Genomic DNA, 9078 nt, shown 5'->3' with positions numbered 1-9078 from the left:
ACGAAGTTGACTTTTTAGCTGTCGGCCACAATTGCTAGTACCAACCACTAGTGTCTTCCTTTTAATTACAAGGACTTCGCCGCCCTGGGCTCCTAAGTGTATGAAAGTTTGGCACGGAGCGACGGCACCGAATACCCATATTTACACACAAAGAATTTTAGAGCGCCCACCCCGGGATTCAAAACGGCGACCTCTGGATTGTGAGTCCAGTGCGCGGTCCGATTGATCACGATTCACGAAAATTTCCAAACATATTTGTGAGTCAATAAAAATTCTCAATTCAACTGATTTTGAACAGGGCTGTGATAGAAACTACGCATCAACAAGATGAATCTTTTTATTAATAATTTTATTTTCATTATTCATTATTATTAATTTTTATTACACCAAACAGTTGAAACTTCTAATAACATGTATGGACAATGACACGCTTTGTTACAGAGATAAAATAATAAGCATAAATATACTTTTTGTTTATGCAAAATGTAGATTTTTTTCCATTATGTGATTTTTATCGTTTTTTTCTTGCACTTGTCCTCATGTTTGAATTTTTCATATAATCTCATCAGCTTTTATTATGTTTTATTTCATCAGCTCTTGTTCTTCGTGTTCTTTTTATTGATAGTGTTGCTCGTCGTGCTTTCCAGTTTGCTGCTCAAAATTTTCGATATTTTGATGTTCGTTTTTTCTTGTTCGCTCGTGTTTTATTTTTCCTTAATCGCTTTTACTTTCTTCTATGTGTATGCTGCTGCTTTTTTGCGGGTGCCTTTTGCAATCCCGTTTTTTCGCTTTATTTGCTCTTTCTTCTAGTTTGAAACGGTTTTATAATGTGCGTCAACCACTTGTAGGTAATTTTTTAGTGTTTATTTTGGGCTTTATGTTTAATTTTTCTTCTAGAAATCGACCATTATATTACAGTTTGGTTACTTTTTTACAATTTCTGTGTTTTTGCTTTCTTTTGTTAGTAGTTTTTTCTTGCTTCGTTTTTTTGTTTTGTCTCTTAAATTTTAATAATAATTTTGATAGAAATTTTGAGAAAAAATATTCTCAAACGTAAAAGTTGTATGTTCATGCTTTATATATACTGTTAAATGTTACATTGTTTAACAAAATCCTCTCTCGTGTTGTCTGATTTCGATTTTCCCAACGTTTGTTCCGCTCACAATTTATTTTATACTAGATTTCACCTTTTTCTTCTCATTTTACAATAAGATCATCACTTAATTTAGTAATAGAAAGAAAATCGCTTTGAAATAAAGATATCTTTACTTTTTGTACGTTTTCATACGGGCATGATCCGACGATTTAATCTTCAACTACACTGTTTTAGTTTCCTCTTTTTAAAACATCAGCATATTTTTTCCCTAAAATTAGCTTGTCTTGTTTTATTTCTCTCAGTGTAGAATCTTGTTTTAATAAAGATTATTAGCATAACTGCTTCGTCTTGTATCATGACGATTTGGACATTCTTTTGTTTTTGGTTTTTTTTTTAATTTAACTTTCGCTTCTGGTTTCAAAATGATTTCATTTTGCCATTTATAAAACTTATAATTTTCACTCAGATTAGATTTTCTTAACGTTTCGCTCACATAACTTTATATTTCTCAACGATGAGAAGAGATTTTGGAACGCAGATAGCACAACTTGGCTGCGTGTTGAAGGTTGGAAAATGGTCCTTTCTTCCGTGGGTGCAAATTTATTTATGTACATAATGAGTAATTTTGTTTGCCGAAAGTGTTATTTTTTTCATGTGATTATATTTGGAGTGGATATTTTTCTTGCCTAAATGTACAATTTTACTTTTGTTACAAATAAGAGTAAGTTTGCCGAAAGTTTTACAGTGTAACCATTTCTTTATCTATACCTTTTTTTTGCTTTAACGTATGTGTTTTGCCTAAATATTTGTTTTTTTATTTTCTGGATTTTGGTTTTATTCGTAAAGTTACTATACACAAACGTTTACAAAATATTGATACAAAAATACTCTTCTGACGTACTGACGATTCCTTTTTCTGTTGTGTACAGTTTATTTTTTGTTTGCTAGAAAGTTTTTTTTTACAGAGTATTACCATATTATATAATGCTTGTATGATTTTGGCTGGGAAGAATAAGGATCATTTTCCATCATTAAACACTTACCAAGAACTGTTATTGCATTTTTTTTTGTTCGCTTTCTTCGAAATTATTTTACTTTGTTGATGTTTTCCTTCCTTTAGTAACTCTTTCCATGATCTTGCTTGCGTTTTTAAACGGTTTGTTCCAAAGATTTTCTTTTTGCGCGCAATTATTATTCGCTTTTGTTGTTGTTCTGAAAAGTTGTTTTTGTTTTCCACGATATTTATAAGTCTTTTTAACTACCAGTTTCCATAACTTGTAACCAAAGGGAACTAATAAACTTGATGTTTTGTAGTGATTGTTTTTTGTAGCCTGACTATTTGTTTTTTTTTCTTCCAGTTTCTGAATGATTTGCTTTTGTCGCTTTTTGTATTTGCGCCTTATATCAAAATTTCCAAAAACATAACTTCTTCCCGAATGTTTCTTTCTTCTCTGCTCTGAATGTTGTTAGAATTGTTGATGATCTTCTTCAATATTTTGTTTTTATTTTTTATTTTCTCGTCTGCTAGATAACCTAACCAAACAGTGATAATAGAACTCAAACGAACGCTGAAGAGAAACAAATGCTCAAATATTGTATGAGAATCTAACTCCATGTCGATGAAAACGACATTAAAAACAACAAATGAAAGTTTGAAAACAATCAACACCTTTTTATTCTTAAAAAAACATGTTTTCCGACCGAAATGTGTTCTTGTTGTTTGCCCAAATCTGTTTCGTTATAGTTTGTCAAAAGTTGTTTGCCAGTTGTTTTTTGTTGATAGTTACCAAAAAATTAAACCGTCCGAATAATGTTTTGCTTTTTGATTGCGACAAATTTTGTTCCCTGGTTTGGTTGCCTGGAATGGGCCGCACTATTGTTAACCTGTCTATTGTTAGTGTTGAGTAGGTCAAACGCCAGAGAGTGGTATTGAACTTTTGCGAGCTTTTTTTTTATTATTTATTTAAAATAATCTAAATGATGGGGAATGCCTCCAAATCGAAATATTTTCTGATTTCTTTGGGTATTCAAAATGTCATTATTGCAGGTTTGGAGTAATGGTAGGGATCGTTGATTTTTTAAATTATTTGTCAAAATTGTAGCTTTTGTAGGAAAGGTCAATTTTCCCATCATCACACTACAAAGCCTACCATTTGAACCTCTGAGTAAGTTTTATACAATTTTTGTATACGAGCAGATGGATTTGTGAGGAGCTTTTGCGGATTGTTGACCTGTCAAAAATTCTCACGTCAGAAGGCGCCAATGGTAGTCTTCTGAACCCAAGCCCAGATATTATACATAATTTATTTTAATAAATGCTCCCATTTATCTTGCCGTTGTCATCCGTAACATTCATTTATGAAAAAATGTTGATACAACTTTATGCTTAGACATAATCAATGAAACTGGCAACATGGTTTGCATAACGTTTTCGCTTGACACCGCTAGAGGCGTTCGAGTTTTTTTTTCAAATTATCTGTCAAAATGTAGGTCGAAAATACTGTAAACAATAACACATTTTCGTTTAAATTTGAGATGTTTAGACTTCAGTGATAGAAACTTTGCTTTAGTTTACATTATGATTATCGAATATAGTAGCTGAGTTTCCAGAAATCAGCTTTGCAGCCAAAAGTTAGTGTTCAAATCGTCAGTTTTGCAGAAAACTACTAGAATTACACGTTATTCCGAATAGTTTAACAAATTGGAACGAAACTAAATCGCTGCCTTTGTTTATCAATCTAAATTTTAAATATTAGTTAAAAGTCTCAATTTTAGTTCATATGTAGGTATTCTTTTCCGAAAGGGTTTCACCAATCTTTGAAATTTCGCTCTGAAATGGTTTTCTTTTGTTTGGCAAAATGAAGCTCTCCCGTCAGGCGATTCGACTGCTAAACCTTCCATCTTTATTGGACGATTTGTCATTGGAATCACCATTTCCAACAGGGATTTTCTAACAAAACAAAAACAACTGCCCGCAAAAGTAGTTCCCTTGGGGAAGAAACACCACTCTTCAGCATTTATATGAGCTGGAGTTGCACAAAATTAACCGTTTGCTATTGTTGTTTTCTGTGTTTGAGTTTTATTTTCAACCGTTTCCCTGTTTTGTTTTTATTTGCGATGGTAAATGTAGTTGTCTTCAATATCGATTATTATTTGATGCTATTTCCTTTCTTGTTATTGTTAGTAATGGTTGTTAGGTGATACACATTGTAAGATTTTACTGATTATATTTATTTGCTTCTTTTTTTTTGTTTCTTCAAACTGTGACTGTATGCTTTTGGGTCTTGCAATATTATTTTTGGATTTCTGCTTCTTTTTTGTTGCTGTCTTGTTACGATAGATTTGACACATTGATATAAGTTTCTCCGAATGGACTATTATGTGTGTGTGTTCATATTTGCAATTAAAAATAACTGAAAGTATCTTTTTTAAAGAGCATTGAAAAATCGCCAAAATGGTTGTTACTTGTTTACATCTTTTGATCGCTAGTTTTTTTTGCTTCTCTTGTTTTTGTCACCTTGCTGTTGGTGTTTGTTACAGAAAAATTCATATTGCACATCTTTACCCATTATACAGAGGATAGGTAAAATACAGAAAACGAAACTTTAGAGAAAGAAAAAAATGAGTGTACCGAAAACGTTCAGCCCAAATCTGTGAGGGGGTGGTTTACATAACAAAATCCAATTTTGCTCGTAAGCGTGTCATTATTACCAGCAATTACTGTTGTTTTTGGTTTCGCTTTTGTGAAAAATTTTGGCACAAATGTTTCTCATTTTTTTTTCGCAAAAGATTTCAAACTACATTACTTTTGAGTGGTTTTAAGATAATTTTTCACTATTTCTGTGTTTGTTTTCTGCTTTTCTTTCAAATATTTTTAGGTACTTTATCCTATTTCAACTTAAAAATATATTTTCCCGACGAGAAAAATCCTGCGTCGAGAAGTTTTGTGTGTGTTCGGTTGTTAAAAATGAAAATCGGTAAATAAACGTGTGTTTAAATATTTACATCCTAACTCCAACGTTCCGAGGACGCGACTAAGATTAGTCACTACGTCATCTCTGAATGTCCACGCAGGGGAGATTTCCCCTCGAGTACGTTTCGTTTGGAGTCGATAAAAATGAAAGCAAATCAATTAGAAATCAGTACCCGCCGCCGGAAGTGGCCGACACACTTCGGACTTCCTGTTTCTCTGTGTGTGTGTTTGTTTTTTTTTCTGGTGGAAATTTTGAGAGAGCTGTCAATTGTTTCCTCTCTCACTCTCCTCTCTCTCTCTTGTTTTCTGTACAGGCGCCGGATACCTTCTGGTCTATTGTTTGTCATACATAGTATAAACGTTTGCTGTTTGTGGGATTTTTTTTTGTTGTTGTTTGCGGTAATTTTGTGTTCCTTTTTCGTATGTATTCGTCGATTTGGTACTATTGTTTTGATGTTTGCATTCCTCTTTTACACGCGGTAGCAGCTGTGCTCTTTTCATGTTTTGCGTTTGCGTCCAAGTGGTGGTGAGTTTCGCTTCACCAAAACAAGAGTGCCTGCTGTTACCGCTCCGTGTGTGTTGTAGGTGTATTTGTGTGAATTTGCCCAAACCTTTTGCTATTGTGAATCGGTATACTGATTTTTTTTCTGTTGTCTCTTTCTCTCACAAAACTTTCTATGGAAAACAAGTGTGGTAGTTACATATTACAAAATATAAACAAAAACTCCCAAGTAGTACCGAAAATATTTTTTTTCTGTATTTTTTAGTTGTTTTACTTCCGTAGGTTTGCAAGTGTGTTTGTGTGTTGTGTGTTGGTTTTAAAATTTGCTTTGCTTCTTATGCTTTTGAAATGTTGGCTGAGTTGACCAAATACTAGTTATGCAAGTAGTACGTGTGTCCACTACAGATTTCGGTGTCATGCATATCTTCAAATGCGCCAAAATTGTGCCAAAATATGGTTCAGATAAGACTGACGATAAATGATTTTCTGGAAATGAGCTCAAATTAGAGTAGCTGAAAGTTGTTCATATCATATTGTTTTTTGCTTTGTTTTACTGTTTTGTTGTAATTGTTTTCTTTTTTGTTTTGTTTACGATGAAAGCATGCCCGTTAATTGAAAAGTGTGTTCTATTTGTTATGGTTGATTTTGGGTATCGATTTGCGTACTGCTTGAATCCTGTTTTCTCTTAGGTTTTGTTTTGCTGAGAAATAATTTTTGAATATTTCTGATTATTTGTTACTATTTACTGTTGTGTCTGTGTTTATTTTTTTTTTATTCATTTTAATAAGAGAATAAATACATATGAGTGTGTGTGTTTCTGTGTGAATGTGTGTTTGTGATTAAAATTAGATTACAAAAAATAAGTAGTTCCGCAAACCCGACCGCAGACCGAGTGTCCGAGCGGTCATCGTGGTGTCAGGAGTCGTTCATAGGAATCATCAAAAAAGCCTTCTTCCGTCCAGCTCCAGAACCAAACCCGGAGCGAATCCTTTCCTGCGCTCGGTAGGGCACAATTTTTCCAAACATTTTAAAAATCTAAATTTATCTTTTTTTTGTAGAATTTAGCCTATCAACCTGGGAAAGTTTGCCGATTGCTACAAGTTGTGTACAAAGTCAGCAAACTTTTGGCCGAAAAAGGGGCACCGAAATTGGTCGAATTTTGAACGTTTCCGACATTGTGCTTTGGACGTACCAAAACCAACCCCACCCTTCTTCCGTGTAAGAAAAAAGGCGGTTAGGGTGGTCCAACCGGCCTGCCTGCATGTGGCGCCGCGCCACCATCTTGTCACCGCAAAAAGTCGCCTTCCCTTAACGCTACTAAAGATAGTTGTTGACTCTGCACCCGAATCGGCTCGTCCGAAAGCTCACTGGGCCGGGCGCGGTTTTGCATTTTGCTTTAGTTTATTTTTATAATTGTAATTTGAATAATTATTGGATTTTTGTTGCTTGCTGCTTCTGCGATAATTATTTTCCATTTTCAAATAAAAACCTAGTTATTTTGTTCACATTGATTCTGTTTCAATTACAATTTGCTTCAATAATTATAGTAGCATTGTAAGTGTTTTCTTTTTTTCTGTTTGGTTTTCCCTTTCTTCTTACACATTTTGGATTGAGTAAATTGACGATTCTTCAATACAAATTCATTCCGATGTCAGTAACTCAAAGGTGGATTTTGGTAATCCATTCGTTTTTTTAACGAGATGTTTTTTGTTGTTGTTAAAAATAAACAAAGACCTAATTCGAAAGTTATAACAGAATCAACAAATGAGATTCAACAGAACGTAGTTTTGCGTAGACCTTTCTGTGTTCTTCTTCGATTAGTTTTTATACAAAATTGAACTAAGATTATTTCGACTACGAAAATCCTTTCGCTTGCGTATTTGGTAACTGATAGCTTCAGAGTCAATCAAACTGTAACAAATTAGTGCATAATTTACGTTAATCTTTTTTTTTTCCTTTTCATACTACACTGAAACCAAAGCTTGTTAAAACTATATCATCATGTTTGTCTCCGTTATTTTCCACTCGCGATCTCAGACTTCACTAATCTGAGCCCATTCGGTCGTTCGGTTATGGCAATATAGGAATAATTAAAAGTTTATAGTTGGTATGCATTAAAAATTTTCTGTTTGGAATTACTGATTACAATTCTGCCTGCTTGTAAACAGTTTAAAACTCTCCTTCCGTACTTCATATTTGCTTAAACACCGGTTTTCATCATCATCTTCTTCATCTTCGCTTTTTTTTCTCGCCTCTTCTTGATAAGTTTTTGGAAATTTTTCTTTCATTTTTGAGATTTGTGTGTGTTACAATCGTTTCGCATTCATTTACTTGTTTATTAGTAATGAGCTTGTGTTCTGTGTTCTGTGTGTTCTGCTGCTGCTGTTGTTTTCCTCTAGGATTCTTTTGTTTTGTTCTGCTGCTGTTGGTTTTTATAATGAGGATAAGGTTCTTAACTTAGAATGCGTCTAAAACAATAACATTACATTGCCGTCCTCGGACGGCATCTCATCTCGGGTCATAAATGTGTGTGGGAGTGAGTATGAGATTCGCACTTTTGCGTGAAAAAGAAACAAAACTCAATTGTTTGATTACAAATGGGTAATAGAATTGGTAGTTGGCTTATAATACTTTATAAGATTCGTGTGTGTTCGTAGATTGGTTGAATATTTTTTCTTCTCTTAGTATGCGTTATTTATTTGAGTACTACTTGCTATGCTTTTCTCGACTTTTGGTTGTTTTTTTAATGTTTATTTTGGATTCCCTTACTTTGCCTTGCCAGTCCATAGAAATGGGTGTTGACTTGCTCTCCGTTGTCATTCGCATTGTCAGAGTGTGATTTTTTGTTTCGTGTCCTGGTAGTTTTACATAAATGACAATCTGTGAGAGTATATCATATTTTTTTTTGGTTTTTTTGTTGGTTTTCTGTTTTACTTTCACATAGTACGTAACAGTACAATTTTGGATTTCCGTTTTTCTGTTTGCATATTTATCATGTAATCTTACGTCTATATTATTATTTTTTTGGTTGACATAGTACATACGTCGTGTTATTTCTAAAGTTTTGTTACTGTCGCTTTGTGGATGTGTATGTGTGAGAAACAAAAGAGCCCGGTTTTACTATTGCATGCAGTTTGAATGATTTTGTATTTTTTGTGGTTGTGGTTGTGAATTTTACTTAACAACTCAGAAAAACAACACCGGATCGCACACAAACAGTCGCGCATTTTGGTGGGGCGAGAAGTCTATTAAAGGGCCCGTTTTTTATTTATTTTTTACTCTCTTTTTGTATATAAAACTTATTTATTTACTTTTTCATTTCGTAAAAATCAACATTTCATATTTTTATTATTATTTTTTTTTTCTTGAAGGCACTTTAGATCGGACGTAGTGGCCCAAGTGTGTGTTGCCGTGTTTTGGTTTTAAAAACGTTTTTTTCTTTTTTGCTGCTGCTGCTTTTGGTTTCTTTCAATTTTGATACTAATTTTGACTCGTGGTTGTGACTGT

At 33.6% G+C, this 9078-nt stretch overlaps 1 protein-coding gene across 7 annotated transcripts in view; it reads right to left on the bottom strand.

Moving 5' to 3' along the window:
• Positions 1-612: 612 nt before the first annotated feature.
• Positions 613-9078, bottom strand: part of LOC6035513 (homeobox protein prospero) — a 159392-nt gene continuing 150926 nt past the window's right edge. For all 7 annotated transcript variants that reach the window (XM_038249611.1, XM_038249607.1, XM_038249606.1 and 4 more), the window contains one exon: positions 613-9078. This exon is cut by the window's right edge and continues 25236 nt beyond it. The gene's annotated coding sequence lies outside the window, so the exon portion shown is untranslated.

This window comes from Culex quinquefasciatus, chromosome 1 (genome assembly GCF_015732765.1).
Source record: "Culex quinquefasciatus strain JHB chromosome 1, VPISU_Cqui_1.0_pri_paternal, whole genome shotgun sequence".
NCBI lineage: Eukaryota > Metazoa > Arthropoda > Insecta > Diptera > Culicidae > Culex > Culex quinquefasciatus.
The sequence above is the reverse complement of the archived record's forward strand: the minus strand, read 5'-3'. Positions and strand labels throughout refer to the sequence as shown.